Source organism: Ischnura elegans, chromosome 11 (genome assembly GCF_921293095.1).
Source record: "Ischnura elegans chromosome 11, ioIscEleg1.1, whole genome shotgun sequence".
Lineage (NCBI taxonomy): Eukaryota > Metazoa > Arthropoda > Insecta > Odonata > Coenagrionidae > Ischnura > Ischnura elegans.
This window is the reverse complement of record NC_060256.1, coordinates 55,130,882-55,141,421: the sequence shown is the minus strand read 5'-3', so window position 1 is coordinate 55,141,421 and position 10,540 is coordinate 55,130,882.

Sequence of the window (10,540 nt, the reverse complement as noted above, 5' to 3'; positions counted from 1 at the left end):
GAAACTATGGTGCCTTTTCGGATCGGCACTTTTTTCCGTAAAGTGCCATTTCGGGCTTGAGGAGGTTTCGTGCCATCGCATTTCGTGCAATTTCGGTTTAGTGCCTTTTCGGTTTCGTGCCTTTTCGGTTTAGTGCCTTAAAGTGGCAGCGGTCCGAAACTATTGAAATTTCGTGCTTTAAAGTGCTTTTTCGTATCGGATCACATCCCTGCTAGAATCTAATAATAGTAATACTTTCCAGTTCTTACGAAATCTACCTACCTACCTCAACTAATTTTTTTAACAGGGAATTACGAGAATTATGATTTAAAATTCCAGTTTAACCACGTAAACAATAAAAAATCTCAACTCTACAATACCGTGGTTTTAGTGATGAGACAGAAATATGCTATTCAGTGCTTCAACCGTTCACACCTGCCGCGACCCCACTCTTTTTCTAAGGATGTACCGTCAGAATCTGCAACACTTGCGAAAAAGCACGCACAGTCACCGAGTAAGCACGAAACGGAATAACGGAAATGTTCAAAAGGCGAATAATTAGGAGAACTTTGGGCGTGGTCACGCACGGACTACTATCAAAGGAAAACCTCAAAGAAAAGAAAAACCGCTCGTCACTTCCTTAAACTGGCACGGTGGGAGTTCATGGGAATGCTTGGGAGTCAGCGGGCCATTCCATCAGCTGTTCATTTTGTTAATGAAAAATAACAATTATTGTTATACTTATCTGTTAATAATTAATCTCATCTGTTAATGCTGAATGGGAGTCAGGATTTATACTCCGAATATAGGGTCGGAGAGAGAAAGTACTGTAGTAGTCTGAAGCTCATTTACCACTAATTGTAAGATCTGTAATGCTTCCCGAGAATTTTGACTGAAGTATCCGTAACATTGAAGAGTATGAATATTTGTAAAGAAACATAAAATCAAAAAACTATTTCTCGGGTTTTCAACCGGGTAAATCTATCCACGGCCTGCAACGCCTCGGCTCCTGACTCTGGCATAGACTTCAGGGAAATGAGTCGCAGTACAATCGACGATTGCGCAACAAGGATTATGGACATAATTATGAAACTAATATAATAGTAAATAATAAAGAAATTACTAATATTACTAGTACATAAATGGATCTTCATCAAAATAAACGCAAAGGCTGTGAGACGGTTCAATATCATAGAAAGATACCTCTACAAATACCATCAAGAAACAACATAAAACGTAAATCAAAAAGTTTTTTGGGTTTGCCAAATCCTCTTAGGTATTCGTTGGTTTCCCTGAAGACGGTGCCCGATTCGGGACCCGCAACGTTGGTTGTAATTGAGACAATTTGCCGGTTGAAAACCTGGGAGAAGTTCCCCAATATCATTCGCCAGGAAAGTAAACACATTATGTCATATTATAATATAAACTCGCACGCTCCGCGCGCTCGTTAAGGGGCTACGCCCCTTAAAACCCCGGTTCCGGCTTCGCCGTCTACATTTGTGGTCGTTCGAAGACTTTTGAAGTTCGAATAATCTCAACACGGCTAGGGGCCGGCTTCGCCGGCCAGGGGGAAGGGAGGTGCCCCACTCATTCCTCGGAACGGCTTCGCCGTTCCTCGCTGAAGGGCGGCTTCGCCGCCTGGGGGTTTAGTGTGCCAGAGGGCGAGGGCATTTCGGAACTGTTTCACCGTCATTCGTTTAAGGGGCGGCTTCGCCGCCCAGAGGTGGGGGGAGTCCACAGCGGTTGCGCCGCTTCAACATCGGGGCGGCTACGCCGCCCGGGGGTTGCTGAAGCTCCCCCTCGCCTACGCCAGTTCCTCGTTGTGGGGCGGCTTCGCCGCCTTGGGGTTGAGGAGCCCCCCGCGGCTGCTCCGCCTAGTCCTTGTAAATGGTCTTCCCCACCGAGAGGGGTGCCCAGGGGGATTCGGGGATTTTAATGTGTTATGCATGCGGTCACCAAAAGTCCACAGTGATCATGTAGCGATGATTGTAAAAGGTAGTGCAATGTGGATTAATAGTGGCGTCAAGTACCCATAAAAGAAGACTTAATGGCAAGTTTTTCATTTTTTTTTCGGGGGGTTCCTACGGAATACCGGGGGTTTTATACTTGTGTTAAACCAGTGGTCACTAAAAGTTCTCATAAATTCCGTGCCGATAAGTCCTAGGGGACCGGAAGAGTGGTCTTACGATTCTTTTCTCTGGAGAGGCTATTTATTAGAAATTTTTTGGGAGGTTTCACGGGGTTATCGGGGGTTTTAATAAGTGGTAGGGGCACCGGTTAAATTGTGTCGAAAACTATTCGGAAAGGCGAGTTTAAATTTGTTTTATTTTTTTTTCGGCGATGTTCCAGGAGGTAATCGGGGGTGTTCTGGTATTTTTTCCCGTATGGTTTACGGTGGCTAGCCCTTATTAAATATTCCGGATCTAGAGCTCAGAGGGGACGAATAGTGCGGCGTAATGTTTGCGAGAAGTTCCCAAATAGGAGACTAAATGACACATTTTACATTTGGGGGGGATTTCACGGGGATACCGGGGGTTTAAATGTGTGTACTCCTGGCGGTCACCATCCATTCACATAAATTTCGGGGGGATGAGTCGTTGGGGGCGGTGGAATAGTCACGAAAAGTACCGAAAAAGTAGACTTATTTGAAAATTTTATTTTTTTTGGGGGGGGGTTTACCGGGGGTTTATAGGTTTTTACTGCCAGCGGTCATCAATCGTCCACATCAATTCCGTAGCGATGAATGGTAAGGATTGGAAAAGCGGCGGAATTGTGACGAAAGGTACCCGACAAGGCTACTTATATGCTAATTTTAATTTTTTAGGGGGTTTCGGGGGGTTAAAAGATGACGGTACTATATGGTCACATTCATTTACTGTCATGTCTAAAAGAATTGTGCCCTATGACATCCATATTTCGAAAGTAATACAATAAAAAGCAAACCAGTCCCTGAAAAATGTTAGCAGTGCCCGCCTTTTTTATTTTTTCGCGTTTAAATCCATTAAATTATTATTAATATGTTTATGTTTTCTGAAAGACAATGCATAGCTGTATGTAACTACAAAGTTTGAAAGAAATCGGTTGAGTTAAAATTGACAAAACCTTGTGTTAATCTTTTGAAAATCGTAATTTTCGGTGATTTTCGGAATATTTTAATTTTATTCTCAGTAACCAAGGACGATGAAAGAAAAACGTTACCTACATTTCATAGACTATGTTATGAGCATATATAATAATCATTTTCAATATCCTACACCTGTAATTACGACTAGGGGAGCGGAAGTTATGAAATATTTTTCGAAAAACCAATTTTTGGACGCCATTTTGGCAGCAAATTTCTTAAAAAGAAACTTATAACATAACATAATTACGTTACTACATTTACCAGCTTTCAAAAAATGCATTAACGATCCGTGTGGCACGCACGGTTCGCGCGCAGTAAAATAAAAACCGGAAGACGGTCCCCGGAAAAAGCGCGATTTCGGCCATTTTGTCGTCCTAGCGACGACACGTGGCGGAAATTTCCGGTTTTCGGATTTTTCCTCCGAATCATTTCCGGTTCCCCGCACGCGTGCCAAATTTCAGCTCTCCAGCACTTCTAGAAGTGGTCGGGAATTTGTATCCATCAGTGAGTCAGTCACCACGAGGGCTGTATATAGATAGGATATAAAAAAATGTAAGTCATATTATATTATGAATACTGCTGATTTCCAATCAAAAAACCTCTTCCTTTAAAAACTTATGCCATTAACGTCCTTCAACATTTTCTCCATTCTGCCACCGGTAAAGTATCTTCTCGGCGTATTTATTTCGAGGACATTTAATTGCATTACGTATACTTACGTAGTTATAAATTATTTCATCACTTCACCTTGTGTATGTAATTGTCGATTTAGACTCCAATTTTCAGTTTAGTTATTTTACCGTATTTTTATCAATGACATTGTTCCAAGTATAAAAAGACGTAATATATCTATTACCACTACTTTAACCGCTTGGAAATAACACAGACATAGCCCAAAAATCACAAATTCTCCATAAATGCTTAAAATACGTGAATGGACGAATTGTTCTCACAAATAATGCGTAGCTCTCATCATTTTACCAGGGGCACTGTGCGTTCATTTGCTTTCTTAACCTCAGTCACCCTTGTTAACTCTTCCTATACTGATTATTTCAATACTTACGTTCTCATCTACATACTACCCCAGAAGGGGCGTGAGCTGGGGTATTGGAGTATTGGTAATGAATCTGCTTATGCCTATTATGTAAGAACGTTAGACATTAGTAAGGTGTGTTTCGACTGCAGCTCAATTATTATTTTTATTGTAAATTATTGTCCGTGGAATAAATTAAATTTATGCAGTTATTAGTTAGACAGTGAACTTATCTAATTTTACCAATCAAATGGGACGATATAATAAGGTTAACAGGAGTACATCCTCTTTATAGCACTCAAAGGTGTCTCTCATCATTTATGAAAAAAATATTCTATCAACATCGATGAATGCAATTTGGGTTTCCAAGAATAATATAAAAAACTTTTAGCAACTAAATTCATTAGACTTTAACAATGCAACGGCCAGAAAATAAAAAAGTCCCAAAGACGACCTATTTTTCTCCCTAGTTGGGTAATGCAATCGATAAACTTATATCCTGACCGCATCTCAAATGCTGATTATAAGCCCATTAAGTCACACCTCCACAGACTGGAACCTCATGGCCCTTACATAAAGCACTTGAAGTCAGTATTCATCCAAGCCATTTATGCCTTGAAAATTATCTTGGGGATCACATCGACACTTAGATGAACTCGTTAATGACTTATATTCCGTGGTCGGCTGGGCAACGAAATCTTTATTATCGGAGAATCTTACAGACTTAATCACCACAATGCCTACACCCGTTCCCATGACTGTCTTGTCACTTTCAGGAACAGACTTTTGCCTCAATTACGGACGAGAGACAAAAGAAAAACTTCGTTTACAACAAAAAAGAGTCGTAACGCCTAGCTTTGACAAATGTGAAACTTCGGTCATCGAATCGTACAAAATAACCAATTAAAGAATGGAAAACGATAAAGAAATAGTTTCACGTGACGCATCATGACTTGTTTAATACGAGGGCGGTTATTTTTCCAACCTCCGACTGCTCGGCAAAAACACAAGCGAAAGGCGTACTGCTACGATAGGGCAATTGAGCATCCTCTGCACAACACGTTCAAGTTATTTCTAACCGTAAGTTGTTAGTTTAAGGTTAGTAGAAATCTCATTAACTACACTGCCTCAATTGATTCTCCCGCCAAGTGAGCACTGCGACAGCGACAGCCAGAAAACTTGCCGAATGGCATCAGCATTGACATGTCTTCACCATTATGCCGATAAACGAGAATTTTTCCGTTAATGCAGCTACTCAGTGTGAAACATTACGCCAATTCGCATTCAAAACAAAAGAAGAGACTTCATGCAGGCTTCTGGAAGTGTTCTGATCCATTACAACGACCGTCATCTCAGCGCTGATGCAGCCAGGCTGCTTCATGAGCAATTTCAATGGGACATTTTCGATCACCCGCCCTGCAATGCCGACCTAGTGCCGAGTGACTTCCATCTTTAAGCTGAAATGAAGATTTGGCTAGATGGAAGCATTTTCAAACGGGCGATGAGCTTCAGGGCAAAGGCAAAATTCTTTGGATGTCATTGGCGGCAACATTATATGAAGAAGGTAAAGTAAAGCTTGTACACAGGCACTTTCTCCAATAGGGTAGTTTCCTTCATCAAATAAAACGAAAGGCATTGATTGCGATTCGTTACCCACCATTACTGTATTCATAATATAAAAATTATTTCGTTTTAGAAATACCGGTTTAGACGAATGGCAATGGTCCATTTTTATCCTAATTTGAAAAGGGCCAGATTAGCGCCCATGCGATGCCACTCCACGTGACGTCACAGGGACCTAGTTTCTATACGAGAAGAAAGGAGTTATACATCGCCTGAGGTTACCAATGCATGCATGAGGCGCAGAGCTCAGGGAAACATGTCTTAATAATCACTTATTAAAACTGGCTAAGGTCGGAGTTTTCTTCGTTTGATAAGGTATTAATAATCCTTATTTAAGCCAAGCGCTACCAGCCAGCAGGGTACTCAGCTACCCGCTAGCAGCCTGCGTCGTATCAGCGCTCAACTCGCCTCAAGGTCACCTCATAGGGCGGCAGCGGGAACCAGAAATACGCCACACGGAGAGAAATTTCCCGGCATTCATACTTACGCGTCTCGTTTTCGCGCGCTTGAAATTTTTCACTTTTCATTTAATCGCGAAAAATAGATATCGTCATTTAAAAATCTAAAAGCGTGAAATACGTACTCCAGGAGTAATAATCTTTCGATTTAGGCAATAAAAAAATAATAGGAAACCACCCTATTCTCACCAATTCCTCAAAGTCCTAAGCGATTATGTCGAAAGTACACCATAACTGTGCTCAATATTTAGCTATGAAATAATTTTCAATCATTCACTTTGCCTTCTGTTCATGAGCCATCGGAGCTGAAAAAATGGCCCTCGTACAAATGCGAAAGGGACAAACGCAATACATAAATGATTCATGTATTCCGTACGTTCCCATAAGTATAAGCTAGGGTTATATCAACGGGCTTTGAATATAATGTAAATCACACAAGCATAAAACCATGCAATTAAGATGAAAATTATTGACAGTTTATTATAACAATAATTGTTATTTTCATTAATGAAATGAACAGCTTAAGGAATGGCCCGCTTAGGGAAGTTAATCACGTCGCATTTACCCAGACTTAGATGAGTTGATTAAGCGAATACAAAGCTTAAATCGCATTTTGATTCACAACGACATAAATTGACGTACTTCCACAAAGAAAATACTTATAAAAGCTGCAATTACCCTCGAAATAACATAATAATCAAAGTATTCCAACGATTAATGTATGTTTCCATGGATTATTTCACAAGTATTCTGGCAGTCCACTCCACTCCTTTCATGAACTTCCCTCTTACATTCACAATAAGGCCTACTCCCTTTCATTCTAGCCATGGTAACGACGAAGAAAGTTTTACATTTTATCTAACGATGTCTTAACTATCGCTGGCCCTCCAAAATCGATTTCACGTTGATGCTCGGATTGAGCTCCGACTGAATAAATGATCCACTAATTGGTCTGGCTCTTAATCAGTCAGGTTATATTAGATTAAGCTGTCGCGAACGGGGCCTGATACCTCCACATTCGATTCTAGGTCAGGCTGACCTAATAGTTATTGCCTCGTTTGAGATTTTTCGACGACCACACACCAGAGTCTCTTGGGATGGAACACGCATTGGCTGACGCGCGATCGAATAAAGAGCGAGAAATGGGCCATGGACGAGCAAACTGAGGCTTGCATGTAAATATATCGGTCGCTAGGGGGCGTGGGAGGTTGGACGCCTGAACGAGACAGAAATAGACCCAAAAAGAAGGCTGGCATGGAAGAGGAGGAATGAAATTATGCGAAACAGACGCATGGACGACCCCTCTTTCACAGCAAGCGCCTGCGCTTAAGGCGCCACAATAATCTCCGATCGCTAATAGGTTCCCCTGGCGACCACGTTCATCTCAATGAAAAGAAACGCATTCCACCAAGAGCATGAGCAATTAATAGTTATTTTTACTAGAGCATTCTACCGTTTAAGGTAAGTTTGCATGGAGAAATATTTAAGAAGTATTACGGCAGTATCTCCTCCTTTCAACAGAGGGAAAAACACAGGAAAAAGTATCGCTTATGCTTCCACTCGCAACAGTCCACCCTCTTTGCCTGACGAGGTTGTAATGCTTGCCTCTTTAGCGGCATGCAAATAATGATGGGCTGGTTTACTATTTTCTTATTATTTTAGTTGATAGTGATTATTAAAATTAAATCATTCTTCCGATTAAGGTAAGTTTGCATGGGGTATTTAAGAAGTATTCTGGCAGTCTCCCATCCAATCATGGACTTCCCTCTTCAATTCGTAATAAGACCTACTCCCTTTCATTCTGTCTAAAAAAATCCTATTCCCTTACTTCCTCTCCCTCGTTTGACCAACTTTCTACCGTCTGACACTGTTTCCAACATCCACTCCCCGCTAAGTACTCCATCCATCCACACCTTCCACTCGAAAATTATTTATTCAAGACTTATTTTTCTTCTTATTGAGTAGTGTAAGAGGTGAAAAAGTTTTGCTACCAAGGAAACCGATAAACTAACTGTTGACTAAGCAAGAAAGGAATCATCAGTAGAATAGCGCAGATGAAGAGAGCTTTAAACATCAGGAAGAATAAACTTACAACTGAGAAATGCTCAGAAGTACGGAAACAAATCATCAAATGCTACATATGGAGCATGTTCCTCTATGGAAGCGAGGCTTGGACGTTGGCAGCAGCAGAGATCTCAAGAGTAGTAGAATTTGAAATGCGGTGTAACGGAAGAATGATGAAGATAAAATAGATCGACCGAGTAAGTAATGAGGAAGTGCTAAGAAGAGTGGTAGAAAAGAGAAGTCTTCTGAAAAACCAATTGTGTGGCCACATTATGAGGTTTGGTGACTTGATGAAAACATTCGTAAAAGGACAAGTTATTAAGAATGTAAATTAGAAGAAATACGTCATTATAAAACATTTAGCATATTCGAGAGCGGACGAGCGAAGAGCTGCGTCAAACCAATCTTAGGATTAATGACTTATGATGATGATGATCTCGTTCCTGAAAATTTTATCTCAGTCAATTCCCGTGTACGTCAAATTGTACATTTGGGTTAAAAGAAATATTGACGAAAGTGTACAATATTTACCATCAGGATTTCAAAACGAGAACGCAAATATAAAACGAGTAATTTGTCGCGAATAAATTACAAGATACGGCCAGTCGATAGAGAGTCGTACGTCCTCAGCTCACAAGCTACTCATCCAAAAAAAAACAAAGTTCTTAAAAAAAAGAGCACAATAACAAAGACTCAAATGACCACGCTACAGTCTTCATTTGCGCTGCATTCACATACACGAGACAAGATTCTCCTTAAAAGAGACCGACCGGGTGCAGAGAGGGAGCGAGGTTTTTATTGCTTGTTACGACGGCGATAAAATACCTCGGCGAGCAGTCAGGGAAGCACCCAAGGCATGCGGAGGGGGCGGTACCGCATCGCCAGATAATAGCGCCAGAAATAGCAACGACGGATCGGAGAATGGGAAAAAGAGGAGTTCAAAAACAAAAGGCAACCACAATGGGTTCTCGTTTGAAGCGATCCTATCCAAACGATGACGCTGTGGCAGTTACAGACGCGCGGCGTTTATGCCAATTAATTTTTACGTCCGAGAAAACGGCCAACGCGTCCGTCACAAAAAGATATTCCATGACCAAACGAAATATGAATGCCCTTTTTTTAGGGGTTGAACCAATATTAATTTTTTTCTAACAAATTAATTAAATTGACGATGACTACGATGAATAATACTCAGCTCCATAAATTCTATTGCCGCTCACAATTTCGTTTTCAAAAATCGTCTTCATAGAGGAGAAATAAATGTGTAAGATGTGAGATTCTTGCGAATAAATACAATATCTACTATCGTAAAAGTATTTTAACGATTAAGTTAGGTTAATTTTATTGATTGTTACCGCTATTCCACCGGTAAGGGCAAGTATACATGAAGAATATTTTAGATAACTCTGGCCTGCTTCCCCTCCCAATATGGGACATTATTTTCGATTGACAATAGTTCTATTTCCTTTTATTCCATTTATGAATCGTATTATTTCCTTCCACTTTCCCCGCTTACGCATCCCTCTAACATAGTTCTTATCATCCCTTCTCATCCGTATCCCATCACGAAGTGTAAAATGTTAATGGGAACTGTGCAGTTCCTCTGAGTTAATTTTCGTTCCCAAACTATTTCAAAGATAGCATTTTTATCAAGGTTCCATAGCCAAAAGGTGCAATGTACAGCCTTTTAACGTCATTCATAAGAGGCACTTCATAATGGCGCTTTAGCCGAATAATGAACAGGAAGCTAAAAAATACACTAACTGCTGTTCTATTGAACATCTACTTGCGGCCCCAAAATTCCACCAACAGCAAACTAATTGAGAAATCTGGCAGGATATTAAGTGCATATACATATATACATAAAGTTCCACGGTAAACTTTTTCCCAAGGGTCACAGTTTCACACATACACGTGACTTAACACTCATAGGCGACAGTGGCGCCAGGATGTTGGTAACGCGAATGATTCACCCCCAATCAGCACCCATGACGGCGGCGCTGAGCCCGCATCAATGAACAGCTACCATGGTATTCATCACCCGGCAACGTGGCGCTGAGTCGCTTAGGAAACGATTGTATGAGGAACGATCAACATGTTTCACATCCCGCAGATGGCGAACTAGCAAAATAGCCTGAAGAAAAGGAATGACCTGCCTTTGATAACGGGATTTTTTTCCCACCAAAGAAGTTAAGTTGGGTATAAATGACCGTACTCAACCATTATGAGCACGTTATCATTATTTAATTAAAATCATAT